Source organism: Cervus canadensis, chromosome 16, assembly GCF_019320065.1.
Source record: "Cervus canadensis isolate Bull #8, Minnesota chromosome 16, ASM1932006v1, whole genome shotgun sequence".
In the NCBI taxonomy this organism is placed as follows: Eukaryota; Metazoa; Chordata; class Mammalia; order Artiodactyla; family Cervidae; genus Cervus; species Cervus canadensis.
This window is the reverse complement of record NC_057401.1, coordinates 35,897,502-35,920,357: the sequence shown is the minus strand read 5'-3', so window position 1 is coordinate 35,920,357 and position 22,856 is coordinate 35,897,502. Positions and strand designations below refer to the sequence as shown.

General features: G+C 41.2%; 1 long non-coding RNA gene across 2 annotated transcripts in view; it reads right to left on the bottom strand.

Annotated features, from left to right (window-relative positions):
• LOC122454214 overlaps positions 1-22,856 on the bottom strand; it is a 47,945-nt gene that overhangs the window by 10,390 nt on the left and 14,699 nt on the right. For both annotated transcript variants that reach the window (XR_006273344.1, XR_006273343.1), the window contains exon 2: positions 15,384-15,499. This is a non-coding gene — a long non-coding RNA (uncharacterized LOC122454214). The remainder of the gene's footprint in view (positions 1-15,383; positions 15,500-22,856) is intronic.

The following is a 22,856-nucleotide window of genomic DNA, read 5'->3' as shown; positions in this document are numbered from 1 at the left end:
CCAAAGAGGTAGTGGGGGAGGACAGTATACATGTGATTTTGATAAAGGGGGAATACATACAATCTAGCACATTTATTTTTTAGAAAGTTTCTGCTGGTCTCACGAAGCTTCTGCTAGTCACGAGAAACAGTTGTCACAATGAAGGATTTTAGTGCTTTTGTAGATATGAGGAAATACAAGAATTGGGCTCATAATATCAGCTCTTGAGAATATCTAACAATCTGAAGACCTGTGCTGCCAGTTTTCCCAGAGCACAGAGTGCCTCATTTCTGCTCTTCACCTTGAACTCCTCCAGTGGGTGTTGAAGGTCAGCAGCTGCAGAAGCACATGATTTAATCCTTGTAGAGGTAGATGGCAAGCACCCACGGCAAGTGCCAATTTGTAGTTGACAACCATAAAGGCTGGAAAGCCCCAAGACTCAGTCCCTAGACCTTGTCTCTTCTCCAGATATCCATATCATGGAAGATCGCATCCAAACAATTCAATAAGCTGACAGTTCCAGCCAGGACTCTCTCGTTAACTCTTATAACAACAATGTTTACAGACCACCTAACCATGGGTAGCAAAACAATGACTAGAAATAGCACAGAGACTTTAAATTCTACTTTCAGGATATTTTTATTTTATCTTGGAAAGCAGGATTCTCTCCATCAAGTCTTTAAAAGAAAAAAAAGGAGGGGAAGGGAAAGAAATTCTGCCTTAGGGACTTTCCTGGAGGTCCAGTAGGTAAGACTCAGCACTCCCAAAGCAGGGGGCCTGGGATTCAATCCCTGGTCAGGGAACTAGATCCCACATGCTGCAGCTAAAGACCCCACACGTCTCAACAAAGACCCAGAATGGCCAAATACATTTATTTTTAAATTTTTTTAAAAAAAGAAAGTCTGCCTTAAAGCATTTTGCAAAGAAGTTTAAGAAAGTTCAGATGAGCAGAGTAGAAGATGAGTTTCATGACATGGATGATTGTACTAACAATAAAATTATACAATTTATTTTTTGTAAACACTTTCAGATTTGTTCTTTCATTTGATATTCATAACAACTCTATGTAGCTGGCAGATGAAATAATTTCATCCACGTTCATCCTATGTAGAAACTGAAGCCCAGAGAAAGTGATGTTCAGAAGATCATAGTCAAAGCATGGCTTAGCCAGAAATGCAGCTTCAGTCTCTCAGATCCAAGCCTTGGACAGGTCAGTTGTACCTCCTTGCATCCCATCCCCCTCCTTGAGCCTTTCACTGCTTATCAGCTCCTGGGAATCATAGCAATAAACAGAAAGAAGAGGAGTAGACCTGGATTTTCTTTGTTTTTCACCTGATGTGCAATGATAGTCTTCATACCTACCACTGAAACCCTAAGAAAGTTTGTTAATTTGGATTAGATTCCAGTCCTGGTGCCTGAGTGATTCCTTGGACTCAGCAAACGGACCAAGTTTCCAGAGCTCTGAAGACCAGGGGTAACACCCCAAAATATGGACTCATTTTCCATTCTACCTTCATTGGTGGAACAGCTGCCAAGAACAAAAGCTAAAATCTGGCAAACAAATGCCATATTGCCTCATGAACTGAATGCTTCTCTGAGGTATCCACCTGTGTATTTGGGGAGAAACTTTTGAGAGCAAGTTGAGGGGCAACTGTCCTTCTGTGAGATTAGAGAGATTCCATGAAAGAATCTGGTTGTTGTGAAGGAGGCAATGGCTCAGGCAGAAGAATTGGCTGCTGGAACTACCAGGAAGCTGGAGAAACAGAAGAAAGAAAAGAAAACAGAGGAAGGAAAAGGAAAAACTGTCTTTGATTGCTTCAGCATCTTCAGAAAACAGCAGTAGTACCTGGAGGAGTGTGAAGAAACAAGCAAAAGACCTAAAAAAGAGTAAAAGCAAAATCTCCGGGCTCCTCAGGAGAATAGAATGGAAGACCTATCTATCTCCTTCTCCAAATCCAAGAAAAAGAAATCTTTTTCCAAGGAGGAGCTGGTTAGTAGTGATCGTGAAGAGACAGCCGGCTATGAAAGTCTTCCCAAGAGGAAGAAATCTTTCCCCCAAAAGGAACCTGTTAGTGACCCTGAAGAGTCAGAAAATAAGCGGGTCCCCAAGAAAAAGAGGAAATTCTCTTCCAAGATGGAGCCACTCAGCAGGGGGCCTGAAGAGGCTGCTGCCAGCAAGAGCAGTGGCTCCAAGAAAAAGAAAAAGCTCCAAAAGCTATCCCAGGAAAATTAGAATGGACAGTTCCCTAGTGGGGCATAACTTGCAGAGATCTTTCCCAACCCATCCCTTATGGCCCAATAAAAATAAAAACAAATTCAAGAGAAAAAAAAAAAGGAAGATTAGATTCAGCTACACATCTTGGGGGGTGGGGGAGTGGAGAATGGCTTAAAAGAATACAAGGTTTATTTTCTCTCACATCAAATATGCTGAAAGTAGGTGTTCCAGGGCTGGACAAAGTCATCAGAGACCCAGGATCTTATCCCTCTGCTCTGTCATCTTCGGCACTGGCTTCCATACCCAAGTTCCCTCATAGTCCAAGTTGGCAACTGGCGCTCCAGTCATCAACTGTACATTCCAGCCTAACATCAGAAGAAAGCGGGAAAAACTACAGAGTCATCCTCTGAGAACAGCATCGAAACATGTATATTATCAAGTGTGAAACAGATCACCAGTCCAGGTTGGATGCATGAGACAAGTGCTCGGGGCTGGTGCACTGGGATGACCCAGAGAGGGATGGGATGGGGAGGGAAGTGGGAGGGGGGTTCAGGATGGGAAACACATGTAAATCCATGGCTGATTCATGTCAATGTATGGCAAAAACCACTACAATATTGTAAAGTAATTAGCCTCCAACTAATAAAAATAAATGGGAAAAAAAAAAAAAGCTTTACAAAAAATGCCATAGAAGCCTTCTATTCAGATTTCTTCAAACAAAATTTTATCACATAGCCAAATCAAGCCACAAGAGAGGCTGGAAACAAATCTATATTCTAAGTGGCTAATCCCTACCTAAACATTATGTTCCTATTAATAAGAAGGGGAGAATAGATATTGGAAGGCAACCAGGATTCTGTCACCTAATTGCATTCAACTGAGGACTAAGAAAAATTTGCCTCCTATTTCAAAAGGCCCTAATCCAACACCTCAGGACTTCCCTGGTGGTTCAGTGGTGAAGAATCTGCCTGCCAATGCAGGAGATGCAGGAGACAAGGGTTCAATCCCAGGTTCAGGAAGATCCCCTGAAGAAGGAAATGGCAACCCACTCCAGTATTCTTGCCTGGGAAATCCCATGGACAGAGGAGCCTGGCAGGCTACAGTCCGGGTCACAGAAAGAGTCAGACACGACTTGGCAACTAAACAACAACAGCAACACACATATATGCATATTAATAATGTATATTAATGATAATAATATATATCAACAATAAATAAATAATTAATAATATATTAATAATTAATAATATAGTTTTAATGTGGTCATTCCACCACTGCCAAAGACAGATTAAGTAATACCAGATCAGTGCTCAGGCCTCAAATAACCAAAGAAAGAAGACAATATATGTGAAACAGTTGTTTTTAGATGATGGACAACCAGCAAGAGAGAACTGTAACTCCAAAGAAAAGAGAAATAAATGAAATAACCCCTATGATGACCACATTTCTCTCTGAAGGTATTTGTTAGACTCCAGACGCAGTAGGTACAACAAGAGATGTTGTTGTTGTTCAGTCACTAAGTCGTGTCCGACTCTTTTGCAACCCCATGACCTGTAGTCCACTAGGTTCCTCTGTTCATGGAATTTCCCAGGCAAGAATACTAGAGTGGGTTGCCATTTCTTTCTCCAGGGCATCTCCCTGACCAGTGGATTGAACCCTCGTCTCCTGCTTGGCAGGCAGATTCTTTACTACTGTGCTGCCTCAGAAACCCACAAGAGACATTAGTTGAAGTGAGCTGAGGTGGCTGAGATTTGCAAGGCAGAGAGAAGGACGCTATGCATGCAGAGATGTTGCTTTAGGAATCTCCTTAAGTCTTTGACTGGATACAAGTCTGTGCCTGTATAGGGTAATACAAAAGAAGACCAATTAAAGGAAAACAGAAACTTGACCAAATATTCTGGATAATTTTTTTCTACCTCATAGCATTAAGGCCAAACTAAACCTAGAGTAAAAACTACTTCAGATTTACTTTAATGAAGCTTAAAAACAAGCCTCAAAATGATGAGACACTCTGCCAGTAAATTAATTACATGACAGAACAAATCTATTCACTCTTCCATTAAAGGAAAATGAAAAGATCCAACCGGGAAATGTTTAAAAAAAGTCCGCCTAGAATTCTATAATTAAAAAAAAAAAAACTTCAAAAATGAAGTTTAAATAAAGACGTTTTCAAGCAAACAGAACCTGAGAAAACTCATTGCCATTGTTAAAGTGCTTCAGGTTAAAGGACAATAACTTCAGATGGAAATTTAAACCTCTGGAGATAAATATAGACGACATTTATTTCTCACTTTTCAACTCTTTAAATAATAGTTAACTTTTTTTTTCCCATTTATTTTTATTAGTTAGAGGCTAATCACTTTATAATATTGTAGTGGTTTTTGCCATACATTGACATGAATCAGCCATGGAGTTACATGTATTCCCCATCCCGATCCCCCTCCCACCTCCCTCTCTACCCGCTAACTCTGAGTCTTCCCAGTGCACCAGGCCCAGCACTTGTCTCATGCATCCCACCTGGGCTGGTGATCTGTTTCACCCTTGATAATATACATGTTTCGATGCTGTTCTCTGGAAACATTCCATCCTCGCCTTCTCCCACAGAGTCCAAAAGTCTGTTCTGTACATCTGTGTCTCTTTTTCTGTTTTGCATATAGGGTTATTGTTACCATCTTTCTAAATTCCATATACATGCATCGGTCTTTATCTTTCTGGCTTACTTCACTCTGTATAATGGGCTCCAGTTTCATCCAATAGTTAACTTTTAAAACAAACCCCAAAAAAGTACTGTGAGATTTATACCATATGAAGAAGTAAAATCTATCATAATAATAGAACAAACAAAGGGAGGAGGGAAAGGAAGTATAATGCTATAAAGTTTTAAAATTCTATGGGAAATAGCATAAAATCAACTTTTTGCCTAACTCTCTTACCCTTACATTTCTTATTCCATCAAATCCTAATGAACCCAGTTTTTGTCCTCAACATGACTTTCAGTCCCTACTCTTCGACGTATCCTCCCCTTGCCTTCCAACTCAGCAGGACCCTGTGGCCACAACATAGAATTGTAGATACTATAGAGCTAAGAGTTGGACGTTATCCACTGCAAAACCCTTACTTTATAGATAAAGAAAGAATTCAGACCTCCAGCTCCTTTCCTTTCGGATACACTTACCGCGATCCTTTGTTTCCATGACCAATGCTCCGCTTGCCTTGTTAATTCCCGTGCTGTGCACACTTCCATTTAATTTCTCCAACTTCATCTTTTTATATTCATTGCTACAGTTAATTGCTTAAGAAATTATTAATCATATCTAGAGCTTCTATTGCCATTTTCTGCATCTCAGCCAGGTTTTCAATACTGCTCCAACTCTTTTTTTCCATCTCCTTTTAGTTTCTAGTAGAATTTATAATTTCAGTTTTAAAACTTTTTTTTTGGATGTGCCATTCATCCTGTGAGATATTAATTCCCTGACCGGAGATCAAACCCAGACCCTTGGCAATGAAAGATAGGAGTCCTAACCACTGGAATACCAAGGAATTCCCCTCAGATGCTTTTAGTTTTCCTTTGTCTGTGTTTGTCTTCTTTCTTACCGGTGGACATTGTAAAATTTTGGTTTTCCAACATTTGAACCACCCATACGCATTCCTATGGGGAATTTCCCATTGTGGGAGGCAGGTTTTTTAAAATAGATTCCTGGCCTTGGTGTACATGCACCTTCTCCCAGTGATTCAGACACTACTGCTGTGAATTCTCAGTTATTCAAACACAAATTTCAGATGTAATCAAGTTCCTAGATCAGTTGGTCTTAAAATAGGGAGATTAGTCAGAAGAGTGTGACCTAATCACCCTTTAAATCTGGGTCTGGTGTTGGGGACAGAGAAAGTCAGAGAGATGTGAAGCACAAGAGAGGGATTCAATGAGGGTGAAATGTTCCATTCTTGCTTTGAAGCTGGAGGGGGCCATTCACAAGGAAGGTAGGCAGTCTCTCACCTCTGAGAGTGTCCCCTGGGCAGCCAGCACATCACTCAGCCAGCATCATAACCACAAGGAACAGGACTTTCTACAACCACATGAGTTTGGAAGAGAACCCCGAGCTCTAGCTGAGAGTGCAATCTGACTGACACCTTGATTTGAGTTTTGTAAGACATGGAGCAGAGATCCTAAGACTTCTGACCTACAGAACAATAAGCTCATATGTGAGTGTTGTTTTAAGCCCTTAAGTTTGGTAATTTTTTATGCAGCAGAAAGAAACTACTACACCAGTCCATTGCAGGATGAAGGCATATGATTTAGGTTTGCCTCTGTTAAGAACAAGACAACAGGGAATTCCCTAGCAGTCCATTGGTTAGGATTCAGTGCTTTCACTCCCAAGGGCCTGGATTAGATCCCTGATTGAAGAACTAAGGTCCCACAAGCCACGCTGTGTAGCAAAGAAAAAAAAAAAAACTCAAAAAAAGAATTTCCTTCCAGAAACAAACAAACCAAGACAACAGGCCTAAAATGAAGTCACTTATGCTAAGCCTCATGTCACCAAACTAAGACTTAATTATAGTCTTGACTTTCCCAGAAATGAAATCTTTCCCAGAAATGATCAATCAAGAATCACCTAATCAGGACTTCCCTGGTGGTCCAGTGGCTAAGACTCTGAGCTTCCCATGCAATGGACCCAGGTTCGATCCCTGGTCCCTCATGCCTCAACTAAGACCTGGTGCAACTGAAAGAAAAGAAGAATCACCTGATCAGCTCTAGTTAGGCAATCTGCCTTATAGAGCTCTGACATTTCCTAAAGGACTTCCCCGGTGGCTCAGTGATAAAGAATCCTGCGATGCAGGAGACACAGGAAACGCAGATTGAATCCCTGGGTCGGGAAGATCCCCTGGAGGAGGGCATGGCAACCCACACCAGTATTCTTGCCTGGAGAATTCCATGGACAGCAGAACCGTGCAGGTTACAATCCATAGGGTTATAAAGAGTCAGAAATGACTGAAGGCACTGATACGTAGCATTTCCTAAAGGAAACCAACCTGCTTTTTCTCTTCATACAGCTTCCTTCTTCCTGCTCCCTTCTGCTTATAAAGACGGATCCCTGAAGCTCCTTTCTATCTGCTAGATTGCAGGCTGTTTGTTTCAAATCAATTTTCGTTCAAATAAACTCTTAAAATTTTTAACTTGCCTCAGTTTGTCTTTTAACAGTTCTGGTATCAGAAGAGGGAATCAAAGAAGACTCCGCCCGCCCACCCACCAGGAGAAGCCCCTCAGGAGCAAAGAGCAACCAGACTCAGGTATGCTTGCCGCCGCTTGACCTGCCGACATTCTTAGAGCCCTTCGAGGGCGTGGGTAAGGCCCTCTAGCATTCTAGTTCCTCTGTTTTTGAATTATGAGTTTTCAGATTTTACGTAAGCATTTGTTTTTCCTGGCTGAGCCCCAAAAGTGACAAGAGATCAATTTAGAATCCAGTCTGGGTTGGACTAGGTCTTTCTTAGTAATTGGACTGGGTTTAGGTTCATACTGAGGTGCCACTTAGGAACTGGACAGATGAGGCTGTTTGGGTGAATAAAATTTTGTTTTAAGGCTGAACAAGTAGGTTACACTTACCAAAGATAACTTGAATTATAATGGCTGAAGTGAAGAACTTTTTTTCCCCCAAACTTATTTATTTTTAATTGAAGGAAAATTGCTTCACAATATTGGGTTGGCGTCTGCCATACACCAACAAGAGTCAGCCATAGGTATACATGTGCCCCCCTTCTTCTTTAACCTCCTTCCAACCTCCCACCCCCTTCTACCCCTCTAGGTTTTTACAGAGCCCCAGTTTGAGTTTCCTGAATCATACAAGGAACAATGGAGACGCAGACAAAGAGAACAGACTTATGAACACGGCAGGGGGTGGGGAGGGGTGAGGAGAGGGTGAGGAGAATGGAGAGAGTAACATGGAAGCATATACACTACCATGGGGAAAAAAGGTAACCAATGGGAATTTGCTATATGAAGTGGATAAATTTTAATCAGATAAGCTTATCCATTCATGAGGTGTCCTTAGAGAGAAAGGGGTCTCAACCAAGCATTGACCACAAAGGGTAGAAGGAAAATTATTTTTCCTCCTCTACAGTTTCTGGTGGCCAGGATGACACCCCTAGGACAGCCTACTTGCTCTAGAACCTGCAGACGGGATCCTGGGGAAACTGGCAGAAGCCTGCAAAGGGAGAGAATTATTACCCAAGTCAGCTCGCCTAGATCTCTATCTGTCATCCCAGGTGAAGAGAGAAGGTAAAATTTCATGTTGTCCTTTCTTTTTAGATTGGCAGACAGAAAAACACATGTAAGAATTAGATCTTTGAATTGTGACCTGTGGATTTGCTTTCAGGTACCTGTTGGTTGTCGATCCTTACCCAGCAATATCTGTTGATTTCTTATTTGCCTCATTTGTCTCATTTGTGTCCGAAGAGCTTGACTTGAAAATCATAGGTTAAGGGCTTCAAAAATATGGCTGGATAGAAATATGGGTTTTAGTTCACTTGCAGTTGAGATTCTATGAACTTAGTCAGTCCTAAAGGAAATCAACCCTGAATATTCATTGGAAGGACTGATGCTGAGGCTGAAGCTCCAACACTTTGGCCACCTGATGCAAAGAGCCACCCAGACCATGATGCTGGGAAAGGTTGAGGGCAAGAGGAGAAGAGGACAACAAAGGATGAGATGGTTGGATGACATCACTGACTCTATGGACATGAGTTTGAGCAAGCTCCAGGAGATGGTGGACAGGCAAGCCTGGCATGCTGCAGTCCATGGGGTCGCATGAATCTAGATCCAGCTCTAAATCTAGAACACAGAAATCTAAATCCAAAACACAGACATCTTTTGTTTTTCATCATTGTTGAACATCTCCTACCTAATATAAAGAAGCAAATTGAAGATGACTAGCTATTGAGCAGGGCTTCCCTTGTAGCTCAACTGGTAAAGAATCTGCCTGAAATGCAAGAGACCCCAGTTTGATTCCTGGGCCAGGAAGATCCTCTGGAGAAGGGATAGGCTACCCACTCTGGTATTCTTGGGCTTCCTTGGTGATTCAGCCAGTAAAGAATCCACCTGCTATATGGGAGACCTGGGTTCTATTCCTGGGTTGGGAAGATCCCCTTGAGGAGGGCATAGCAACACACTCCAGTGTTCTTGCCTGGAGAATCCCCATGGACAGAGGAGCCTGGCAAGCTGCAGTCCATGGGGTCACAAAGAAACAGACATGACTGAGCAACTAAGCATAGCACAACAGAGCTACCAGGCAACCTCCATATCAGTCAGGTTTCAACCCAGTTCTTTAAGGAATTAAAATTAACACTTAAGTGCTGTTGATTTTAATTCCTTAAAGAACTGGGTCTTATACAAGACCCAGTCTTATACAAGAACAGAAATGTGACTCTACGAACAATTCAAAGCCCATCTATCTATTTTTATCAGTCTTCTAACTTCCTCTATTCACCTCAAAAGACTTGCAGATACTGTAAAAAGTCTGGACTTAGGAAACAGAAATCCTTCCTGGTAGAAATTCTTTCTCTGTGCTTTTTGATATGTAAGTATTCTACTGGTTTTCTCCAGGAACCAGAGTAATTCTTATCAGAAAAAAAGGAAAGGCTATTTTGCAAAGTAGACCAACAAAAAACTGAAAATTTCTTTCACAAAAATTAGTAAAAAGCTTTAACCACCTGAACAGGTAATCTTAACTTATTCCATCTGCCAGAAACACAATTTGGATCTACCTGTTCTTTTTTAAACTAGTGACTTTTGTACTATCATGCCCATCTTATGATTAAAATTTCAAAACAAAAGCTATAAGATCTCTGTTTGGGTCTGTATGTTTATGTATGTCTATGTATTTATTTACAGATGTCTGATATTTTTCTACCATGGGAAGGTATTACCAAAATTAATTTGTATAAAGCTCTATTTTATAGGCTTAAAGACAAACGAGCATTTATGTTAATCAAATATACTCTTGAAAATGTAGAAACTAATTAAAATGTTTTTCAAGTTCATGTGATCTAGGATAATCTTCAGTAACTAAAAGCTAGTTTGTTGGTTTAATTAAAACAGGCATGTCAGTCTTCCCTGGTGGTCAGGTTAAGACTCTGCCTGCTATTGCAGGGGACATGGGTTTGACCTCTGGTCCTGGAAGATTCCAAGTGCCGTGGAGCAACTAAGCCCATATGCCACAACTATAGAGCCCACTTGGCTAGAGCCCATGCTTCACAACAGTAGAAGCCACCATAATGAGAAGCCCACACACTGCAAGAAAGAGCAGCCCCACTCACCACAACTAGAGAAACCCCTCATGAAGCAAGATCCAGTGCAGCCAAAAATAAATACTAAAACAATAGAACTAATGAAAAATAAATACATAAAGCAAGCACGTCTTTAGAGTTATGAGCATTAAATATAATACCTTTATTCTACCTAATCAAATGCAAGTTCATGTACCCCATACACAGTACTTCCCTGGTGGCTCAGATGGGAAAGCGTCTGCCTACAATGCGGGAGACCCAGGTTTAATCCCTGGGTTGGGAAGATCTCCTGGAGAAGGAAATGGCAACCCACTCCAGTATTCTTGCCTGGGAAATCCCATGGACGGAGGAGCCTGGTAGGCTACAGTCCATGGGATCACAAAGAGTCGGACACGACTGAGTGACTTCACTTTCACTTTTCACATGCACAGTAAGGCCAAACAAACCAAAATGTCAGAGTTTGGAGCAGAAAAAAGTATATTGTAGGGCCAAGCAAGGGGAATGGGTGGCTCATGTCTCCAAACCCTGAACTCCTCCATGATTTGGATAAGGAGTTTTTGTTTTTTTTTTTTTTTTTGAGGAGTTTTTAAATATGCAAAATTTACAGTGAGGACTGCAGGGTGACTTTCTTCTGATTAGTTGATGGTGCTCAGGAATCTTATGCTCATCTTGAATTTACCATCCTCCACCTGGGTGGGAGACCTTAGTTCCTGCAGAAGAACTCAAAGATACTGTTGTATATAGCTCTTCAGAAAGAACCAGGACCTTGCTCTACCACTGTAGTAATTTTTTTTTTTTTTTTTTTTTTTTGGCCATGCCACTCAGCTTATGGGATCTTAGTTCCCCAACCAGGGATTGAACCCAGGTCCTGAGCAGTGAAATCACAGACTCTTAACCACTGAACCACCAGGGAATTTCCTGCAGTATTATTTTCTGACTGGTCCTCCTTGGTTCCTGAATTTCCTTATTCCCCTAATTAACAACTGTTGAATCTGTCCTTTAATATTCAGGAAGGTCTAGGAGGCTGAAGCCTTTTTGCTACAAACGAGAACTGGGGACCTAGAAAGGATTTATATCTGAGAGAGCCCCACGGTCCTGCTCCCTTTCATAACTCTACTTGAAAATAGTTTCCAAAATCTTTTGGTAACTTGAAACCTTAGACTTAGAGTGAGATAAATTAAATGATGACTATTCATTGACTATCTAGATCATTTCCAAATAAGATAAAATACTGAAGCATTAGTTACCCAGGTGGTGCTAGTGAACACACCTGCCAATGCAGGAGACATAGAAGATGTGGGTTCCATCCCTGAGTCTGTATGATCCCCTGAAGGAGGGCATGGCAACCACTCCAGTATTCTTGCCTGGAGAATCCCAAGGACAGAGAAGCCTGGTGGGCTACAGTCCATAGAGTCACAAAGGGTCAGAGATGATTGAAATGACTTAGCATACACACACACACACACGTCACCAAACTGAAATAATTATAGTCTAAACTCTTCCAAAAATGGAATATCAGACCAGTCAACTAGAAATCACCCAACCCACCACCACTTGGGGAGCTTGGCTCAGAGATTCCTATAATCCTCTAAAGGAAAGTAACTTTGCAGTAACCAACCTGTTTTTTGTCTCATATATTAATAACTTCTTCCAATTCCCTCTTGCCTGTAGAATTCTTTTGTACAGCTAATTGGAGCTCCTTTCTGTTAGATTGGGTGTTGACTGTTTGAAACCAACTTTTGCTCAAATAATTCATAAATTTTAAAATATGATTCACTTTATTTTTTACTGTATCTCAGATCCATTTTGCCATATTCAGGAGCCAGTGGCCCAATAAATAGGAACTGTGATGTTCTTATGCTCCCAGTGGTATTAGTAGCAGCTGCTAAAAATCAAGTTTCTCATGTAGAAGTGATGGCTATATAGGTGGATAGCTAGTACTAAACAGTTGTTGTTAAGTTGCTAAGTCGTGTCTGACTCTTTGTGACCCCATAAACTGCAGCACACCAGGCTTCCCTGTCCTCCACTAGCTTCCAGAGTTTGCTCAAATTTATGTCCATTGGCTCGGTGATGCCATCTAACCATCTCATTCTCTGCCACCGTCTCCTCCTTTTGCCTTCAGTCTTCCCCAGCAATAGGGTCTTTTCCAATGAGTCAGCTCTTCACATCAGGTGGCCAAAGTATTGGAGCTTCAGCTTCAGCATCAGCCCTTCTAATGAATATTCAGAGTTGATTTCCTTTAGGATTGACTGGTTTGATCTCCTTGCTGTCCAAGGGACTCTCAGGAGTCTTCTCCAACACTACAATTCAAAAGCATCAATTCTTTGGCACTCAGCCTTCTTTATGGTCCAACTCTCACAACTGTACATGATTAGAGTAAGGGCCAATATTTCTTTGCCTCAATCCTCTGTGGCACTGAAACATTGATTTTTCTCTTCATTCATTTGTTCAACAAACTTTCATTGACTACCCAATATGTAACTTTTCCCGTAAAATATCATGGTTCAAAAAAAGACAGGTTGGACCCCTGTCCTCACAGATATGATGACCTAAAACATGTCCACAAATTCAACAGTCCTCCCATCAAGCCCTTAGCACTGGCTGGCCTTACTGATTCACTTCTAATAGATTGAATGCAGTGAAAATGTCCCTGTGTGACTCTGCCCTTAGCAGAAATATTGTACAGTTTCTCCTTCTTTTCTCTAGGATGTATGTTCTTGAAAACCAGTCACTATGCTGTGAATAGCTGAGGCCATGTGCAGAGGTCACAGGCACATAGAGGTGTTCTGGTCAATAGTCTCAGCCAAAGTCTCAGTTGATAGCCACTGTCAACTACCAGACGTGAATTTTCGAGTGATTCCAACTCCAGACCTTGTCTGACTATAGCTGAATGAGAGATATTGAGTAATAATCACTAGCTGAGCCCAGTCAACCTTTGGAACCATGAAGAACAATGATACATAAGCTTTCATTTTATGCCACAATGCTCAAGGTTTGTTATGCAGCTATACCTGAGTTTACCTTGGAGAAGGAAATGGCAACCCACTCCAGTATTCTTGCCTGGAGAATCCCAGGGACGGAGGAGCCTGGTGGGCTGCTGTCTATGGGGTCGCACAGAGTCGGACATGACTGAAGCGACTTAGCAGCAGCAGCAGTATACCTGAGTTTACAGTCACATGCTCTAATGTCTACAGCAGACATCAAACAATTACCCCCCAAAATTAAATTCAGTTACAAAGATGGCAGCAAGCTTTCTCCTTTCTTGGCTTTCAAAACCCTACCCCATCCTAGCTCTTTCTCTCCTCTTCCCTGCTTCCCTGTCCTTGCTAATAGCATTATCCTCCTGACAAAAACCAAGGCTGAAAAATTTGAGTCACTCGACCTATTTTCCTCATACCCATACTCAAATCAGTTATCATATAGTTTTGATTCTATTCCAGAAAGTGCCTTCCACGTGGCTCCACCTGACAAATCCCACCGTCACCTTGGCCCAGTTCAGGCCCTCAGAATCTCATCACTGATTTGTTGAAATGACTTACCCATTGACCATTCACATCCTTGCCTGTTCACCCCTGTCAGATATGTGTTCTCAAACCACATCCTCTATCTTCCCCCTCTCCTGCTAAAAAAAAAAAAAAAAAGCTGTACTATCTCTTCATTCACTGCCTGAAAAGTACCAGCCAATTGTCTCAGACCCTTCATAGTCTTCTGCTAGCATTTGTTCTGGCTTTTCTTCCCACGTAGTGCTGCTATTACATGCTATGCTCCTAATAATCTGAACTTCTGAGCATGCTGATCATGCCCCCTCATTGATGCCTTCAAGCTCTCCCTCCCTCCACTGAAAATGTTTTTTCTTACCCCATCTATCCTGTGATCTCCTGAGGCTCACACAATACGACTGTCATTGATCCTATGGCTAGGTAAGGGTGATAGCTATGGCAGAGATGGTTCACCGCCAATCATTTCACACAGTGGAAGCCATGAGTTTTTGCTGAGCACATGGCCAGCCAGACGCTACAGTTAGCCACTCTTTTAATGCAGCTTGATGCAAGCATATGACTGAGTTCTGGCACATGGCATGTAACCATAAACAGAATGTGCCATTTCCAGTTTAATCCCTTAAAAGGAATTAGCATGCCCTCCTCTAACCTTTTCCCTTTCTTGCTGGCAAGGATGGGGCAAGGGCTGGAGCCACCATCTTGGCCTTAGAGATGAAACTATATTTTGAAAATGGCAGAGATATTTTTATAGTCCTAGACCTCTTAGCTTCAAATAGAGAAAATCCATTTCTATTACTCTGTACTACTGAATTTCGGAGTCTCCTTGTTATTGCAGCTTAGTCCATATCCTACCTACTATGATAGCTAATCTTTATATTGAGAGTTTATCAAGTAGCAGACACTGTGCATCACATCATTTAACCCTCACAATGATACCGTGGGAAAATAATGTTAGAAATGAGGAAACTGAAGTTCAGAAGGGGTTTACAACATGCCAGGGGCCAAACAGCTAGTAGATAATGGAGTTGGAACTCAAGCCTAGGCCAGTTGCTTTCAGAAACTATACCTTTAATCACTGTTTATCCCTTTGCTCTGATCCACAGCCTTGAAGGCATAGACAGACCTCACTGAGGTTTGCCAAGATTCCCCATAAACACTTAGAAACATGCTTCTCATGTCGTAGATACTCAATAAATGTTTGTTGAATAAATATCAATTGGTTTCAGGAAAGCAGGCTTTTTGGAAGTTCCTAACTACAATCAGATGATATAGTTAACTGCTTCTGCCTAGCCAGCAGCACTGCATCCCTGTTTTATATAGAAAAGTCTCCCAGTTGCTTAATACCAGACAATTTTCTCTCTGAAGAATAACACATAGTGTGCACTTTGGGTCCGTGTCCTTATCCATCTTACCTGCAATCGGCAGAGAGCCTATGTAAGTGGAGCAGGCAGCTGGGGAAAGCACGCAGCCAGTTGTACTCATCTGCATTTATTTACACAGCTGTTCTTCCCCTTGTTCAAGCAGAAGACTCCAACCCAGAAATCCAACCCAGAAATCAGAAACAAAAATAAAATTAGGGGGCTTTTTGAAGACTGCTGGGCAGTATCCTGCATCCTGGGGTCTCAGCAGGGATGTGGGGTCCAAGGACATTCAAAGTCTCCTTTGTACGGTGTCAAGGGTACTAGTACAAAGCGAATAGTGCTGAGAGCTTGGGGCTGTGAGAGAGGTTATTATAAAGTACTGACATCCTGCTGTGACGGCTGAATTGTCTTCCCTTCTTCAGGGCTCTTATCTGGAGCTCTGCGATAGAAAAGGAATAGAAGAGAACGCCTGAACTGTTCTAGGGTTGCCTTCAGCCCTCCCCTGGGAAAACTTTTAGCAATAAACACAGATCAAGAGGAAACTGAAAACGATTTTTTCAAATGGGTCTTCAAACAGCCAGTCTTTATTTGTTCAAGTGGGGGGACTAAAAGAAGAAATTAAAGCCAAGTTTCTTTCTAATTAAGTTCCATGGACCTCCCAAAATACAACACAGATGCTGTGATGAACATTAACAAGCTCTCTGATGGAGTGTACTTGAGCTCAGTAGGACTAAGACAGAGAATGATTTAGGAAAAAAAAAACCTCCACACACAGAGAGAAACACCCTAAAAGCTTGTTGTAATGATGACTTTTATTAGTTCTTTAGGAGGTTACATGATAAAGCTGAATCCTTTTTCATCAGTACATTCAAAAGTAAATTCATTCTTCTCTTTTGATTCTAGTAATGATATACATTTAAGATTATTCTTTCTTTTCTTATGGGAACCTACCATGTTAACATATCTAATTAAAAGTAAGCATTATTTTGTTTCAGAGCGTATGTTTAGATATAATGTCCCTGCCCTGGAATTCCATAGAGTCAGTGTCTCAGGGGTGAGGTGCAGGGGTTGGAGGGCTAAGATTGATCCATCACCTAGAGGAGTATGTACATTAGGAAGAGCTAAGTGATGATTGAAGAGGCATGTTCAATCAGTTTTAGTGCAACCAGATCCCAGGGAGTGGGATGAGTGTAAGGCAGGTGATTCTAGCTTCAACTTCAGAAAGTCAGAGATGATTTGGGGGGTATTTCTGCTTCAGTTTTACCTGTACTTGCTATAGAGTTGCTCAGTCGTGTCCAACTCTTTGCGACCCCGTGGACTGTAGCCTGCTAGGCTCCACTGTCCATGGAATTCTCCAGGCAAGAATACTTGTGTTAGGGTCCACAGCAATAATCCCACAGATACTATCAAGGATAGGAAAAACACACAACATAGAGGGAACCATGCATGGAAATTGGCGTCACTTCAGAGTTAATTAATTTGAGATAAAAACAAGCTATGTGATAGTGCCCAGAAAGATAGATGATGCTCTCCTGAAACTGAAAAAAAATTGAGCTCAGTGTTGACATTTCAAACGGAGGCAGTGCGAGGTTGGATTGAGGATTATTTGCCTGTGAGACTATATTATCTATAAATCATGTCAATGAGGAAAAATAAAAACCAATGAGGAAATTCATCTTTTATGGTTTCTGTTAAGTTTACATTGGGGTGAGGGAAAATACCAGCATAATTAACATAGAAAAGGGACTTCCCTAGTGGTCCAGTGGTTAAGAATCCGCCTTCTAATGCAGGGGACCCAGATTCGATCACTGGTTGGGGAGCTAAGATGCCACATGCCAGGGGAGCAACACAGAGCCCTCTCTGCCACTACAGAGACCATGTCCTCTGGGGCCTGTGAGCCACAACTAGAGTTTTTGCACCACAACAAGGAAAGATCCCATGTGACACCATGAAGATCCTGCATGCCTCAGCTAAGACCTGACACAGCCAAGTAAATAAATACATACATTTTAAAAAATTAACGTAGGGGATTAAATGAGGGGATCTGTTTCAGGCCACCCAGGCTTTGCATATGGAGTGAATTGGAGTAGAAGATGGAAGTCTCTGTGTCTCTTCACATCCCTGTGTACTCTCTACCTCACCTTAAAAAGTGGAATAATAATTTACTCCATCCAACACCAAATTGTTAGAAGGGAAAGACTCAGGTTTCTTTCTTGTGGAGGATTCATTTTCAAGGCCTCTTTTTACTTCTCACTCACTCTTCCTTCTTTTCTAGCAAATTAAGGAAGAATAGAGTAGACCTGTTTGGCTCCATTCCTAACTTTTTGGTGGGCCACGTGGATTGTGGAATCAAGGTGCCAAGAGCCTTCTCTGGACAACTCCCACCTCGGGAAACCGTCCCCAAACTGAGGTTGCCTGTGGCTCAGGAACACATCCGCCTAATTCTGGAATCAGTTCATAGGGCCATTTGGAGGTACACTTATAGATACACTATCAACTCAGCTGTAGTCTCTAATGAAGGTTATCTTTTTATTTCCCATATGCTTACCTCTTTACCTTTTTTCTCACTGTGTCCATAATCTGGACAGAGAAAAGATGTGCTATATATTGGGCTCCCTGGGAAATCTCAGCAAAATAAAGAAATATTGGAATCCATAAGCTGGTTTCAAAGTCCATGTAGAAAAATAAGCAAGCAAGAATAGCTAGGACAATTGTGAAAAACAAAAATAGTGAAAGAATGTCTTGATAGTCTGATGATACAATAATTAAAACTGTTGTATTGACACATTGAAGCTGCAGACAGATCAATGGATCAGAGTAGAAAGGTAAGCGTTAGTCACTCAGTGGTGTCTGACTGCTTGCGATCCCATGGCTCCTCTGTCCATGGAAATCTCCAGGCAAGAACACTGGAGTGGGTAGCCATTCCCCTTCTCCAGGGGATCTTCCCAATCCAGGGATCAAACCTGCCTCTCCTGCATCTCCTGCACTGAAAACAGATTGTTTACCAACTGAGCCACCAGGGAAGACATAGGCATAAATATATGTGGAAATTTAGTCACAAAGATGACATTTAATATCAATAGAGAAAAGAAAAATTACTTAATAAATTGTGTTGGAGCAGTATATGGGGGAAAAAAATGAGCCCTTACATTATGGCAAGATAATTCCAGGTATATTAAATATTTAAATTCAACAAATTAAATAACAAAAATTCAGGAAGAAATCACTGGAGTCCTTTCATAATCCTAAGTACCATAAAACTTCTCAGAAATCACAAAAAGAAAGACTGATCATTTCAATTGCCTAAAATTCAAAATTTATGTATAGCAAAACCCATCAATAATCAATAAATGAAAAACTGGTCAAAATATTAGAAACTTAAATCACAGGGAAAAAGACCAACATTTCCTAATAATATATTTATTCTATGTAAGCAGGAAAAGGTAAATAGATATCAATAGATAAACAGGCAAAGGATATGAAATAAAAATGGCTCTTAAGCATGAAAAAAAAACCCAGTATCATTCATTAGAAGAAATATGTAAATAACTCTACAATGATTTATCATTTTTTGCCTATTAAATGGCCAATTTTTTAAAAAAAAACTACATAGAACAATGTGTGGAGAAACCAGCACTATAATACATTATCCTTGAAAGTATAAATTGATTAATCCTCTACCAAGAATAATTTGATCATATCAGTTACAAATGTACATACCCTTTGACCCAGAAATTCCTCTTCTAGAATTGAATTCTACCAATATATTTATATCAAATGATATATATAAAGTATTTATTAGAGCACTGTTTATAATAACAAAAGATTGAAAACTAAACATTCATTATTAGGAAGTTGGTTGAGTAAACTATGATCAACCTCATTAGAAGATAAGGTCTAAGAATGAAAGGATTTGTGTTTGATTTGTTCAATGAAGAAAAAGAAATGCAAAAAGGCAAAATGGTTGTCTGAGGAGGACTTACAAATAGCTGAGAAAAGAAGAAAATAAAAAGGCAAAGGAGAAAAGGAAAAATATACCCATCTGAATGCAGAGATCCTAAGAAAAGCAGGGAGAGATAAGAAAGCCTTCCTAAGCAATCAATGCAAAGAAACAGAAGTATACAATAGAATGGCAAAGACTAGAGAACTCTTCAAGAAAACTAGAGATACCAAGGGAACATTTCATTCAAAGATGGGCACAATAAAGGACAGAAATGGTATGGACCTAACAGAAGCACACAATATTAGGAAAAGGTGGCAAGAATACAAAGAACTATACAAAAGAGATCTTCATGACCCAAATAACCATGATGGTGTGATCACTCACCTAGAGCCAGACATCCTGGAGTGTGAAGTCAAGTAGGCCTTAGGAAGCATCACTATGAACAAAGGTAGTGGAGGTGATAGAATTCCAGCTGAGCTATTTCAAATCTTAAAAGATGATGCACTTAATATGCCAGCAAATTTGGAAAACTCAGCAGTGGCCTCAGGACTGGAAACAGTCAGTTTTCACCCCAATCCCAAAGAAAAGCAAAGAATGTTCAAACTACTGCACAATTGCACTCATTTCACACACTAGCAAAGCAATGCTCAAAATTCTCCAAGCAAGGCTTCAACAGTATGTGAACCGAGAACCTCCAGATGTTCAATCTGGATTTAGCAAAAGCAGAAGGACCAGAGATCAAACTGCCAACATCTGTTGGATCATCCAAAAAGGAAGCGAGTTCCAGAAAAACATCTACTTCTGTTTTATTGAGTATGCCACAGCCTTTCACTGTATGAATCACAACAAACTGTGGAAAATTCTTAAAGAGATGGGAATATCAGATCACCTTACCTGCCTCCTGAGAAACCTGTATGCAGATCAAGAAGCAACAGTTAGAACCAGACATGGAACAATGGACTGGTTCCAAATTGGGAAAGGAGTACGTCAAGACTGCATATTGTCACCCTGCTTATTTAACTTCTGTACAGAGTACATCATGTGAAATGCCAGGCTAGATGAAGCATAAGCTGGAATCAAGATTGCTGGGAGAAATATAAATAACCTCAGATATGCAGATGACACCACCCTTGTGGCAGAAAGTGAAGAAGAACTAAAGAGCCTCTTGATGAAAGTAAAAGAGGAGAGTGAAAAAATTGGCTTAAAACTCAACATTAAAAAAACGAAGATCATGTCATCTTGTCCTGTCACTTCATGGCAGTCAGATGGGGAAACAATTAAAACAGTGAGAGACTTTATTTTGGGGGGCTCCAAAATCACTGCAGATGGTGACTGCAGCCATGAAATTAAAAGATGCTTACTCTTTGGACGGAAAGTTATGACCAACCTAGATAGCATATTAAAAAACAGAGACATTACTTTGCCAACAAAGATCCGTCTGGTCAAGGCTATGGTTTTTCCAGTGGTCATGTATGGATGTGAGAGTTGGACTGTGAAGAAAGCTGAGTGCTGAAAAATTGATGCTTTTGAACTGTGGTGTTGGAGAAAACTCTTGAGAGTCCCTTGGACTGCAAGGAGATCCAACCAGTCCATGCTAAAGGAGATCAGTCCTGGGTGTTCATTGGAAGGACTGATGCTGAAGCTGAAACTCCAATACTTTGGCCACCTCATGCGAAGAGTTGACTCATTGGAAAAGACTCTGATGCTGCGAGGGACTGTGGGCAAGAGGAGAAGGGGACGATAGAGGATGAGATGGCTGGATGGCATCACCGACTCGATGGACATGAGTTTGAGTAAACTTCGGGAGTTTGTGATGGACTAGGAGGCCTGGTGTGCTGCGGTTCATGGGGTCACAAAGAGTCGGACATGACTGAGCGACTGAACTGAACTGATAACAGTGACAAAGTCCAGATACTGCTAATAATATGGCTTGTTGCCTGTATTCTTAAGTGAAAGAATTGCTGAATTTCAATTAAAAGTTAATGAAAGTAGGACTTCCCTGGTGTTCCAGTGGTTAAGAATTCACATTCCAATACAGGGGGCCCAGGTTTGATCTTGGCCAGGGAACTAAGATCCCACAATGCCGCGGGGCAACTAAGACCCAGTGCAGCCCCCTCCAAAAAAAGTTAATGAAAGGATTGAAAGGAAAGCTGTAATATTTTTCACATCCAAGTTCCTGGACACCTAGGTTCTATCCATAGAAGACACTTTGGACAGCGCCTCCAACCCCAGGTTCAGAATTCCATGGTAAGATCTTGACACAACCTCAAAATATAAAGAAATGCAAAGTCTAATCAAGTGTTGCGGCTCCCTTGTGATTGCTTAAAGAGTCCAACCTCACCCCACTCTCTACCCTTCAAAATCATGATGGAGACTTTAACAGCATGGCAGTCAGGAGTTGAGAAGCCATGCCCTGCTGTCTGCTGCTTCCCATATCACACCCAGCCAAAATCTCTGGTCAACGTGCCATACTGATTAGCTGGGAATGTATAGCTGGAAACATAATTCCAAAATATCCCTTTGGGAAGTGAAATGAAGTGAAGTGAAGTCGCTCAGTCGTGTCTGACTCTGCAACCCCATGGACTATATAGCCCACCAGGCTCCTCCATCCATGGAATTTTCTGGGCAAGAGTACTGGAGTGGGTTGCCATTTCCTTCTCCAGGGGATCTTCCCAACCCAGGGATCGAACCCGGGTCTCCCGCATTGTGGGCAGACAGACGTTTTTACTGTCTGAGAAAGCAACTCTCAAATCCTTTGGATGACATATTTATTTTCTAAGCAGGCAAGTATATATAATCCTGGGGGTATTTAGAATTAAATACAGAGGCCATGTAAATAAGACCAGGTGGATCAGTGGTAAAGAATCTGCCTGTAATGCAGGAGACTCTGATTCAATCTCTGGATCAGGAAGATCCCCTGGAGAAGGGATTGGCAACCCACTCCAGTATTTTCGCCTGGGAAATTCCATGGACAGAGGAGCCTAGCAAGCTACAGTCCATGGGGTCGTAAAAGAGCTGGACATGACTTCTCGACTAAACAACAGATTCTACACTTGCGTTAAATTTCAAAAGAATCTGTGACTAACTGGTATTTTAAGTACATGTTTAAAATAATTTGGCATATTAGACCATACTTCTGCTTTTTCCTCCCTTACCTTGAGATCTTTCTTCCCATTCCTCCATATCTTTTCCATCTTTGGGTATTGGAGAGCCCCCAGCCCATTCCTTGATTATCAATTCTTGATTATCTATCTCTAGCTACACTCACACCCTGTGAAGACAAAATCCACTTTGTTAGTATCAAACTGTGCTCTAGCTTTAAACACTATCTAGAATTTGATAACAGCAGATCTAATCTCCAAACAGACCTCGCCCCTGAGTTCCTTCTGTTATATCTAACAGCCTATTCAACATCTCCACTTGATTATCTTTTGATTTCCTGTCTTGCCCACACCGCATACAAGTCTGTTCCCACTCTTCCCCAAATTGGTAAATTACAACCACAGTCTTCCAGTTTCTCAGGCCAAAAACCTTGGTGTCATCCTTTTTGAGCCAATACATGCTTATGAAAAATTTGGCTA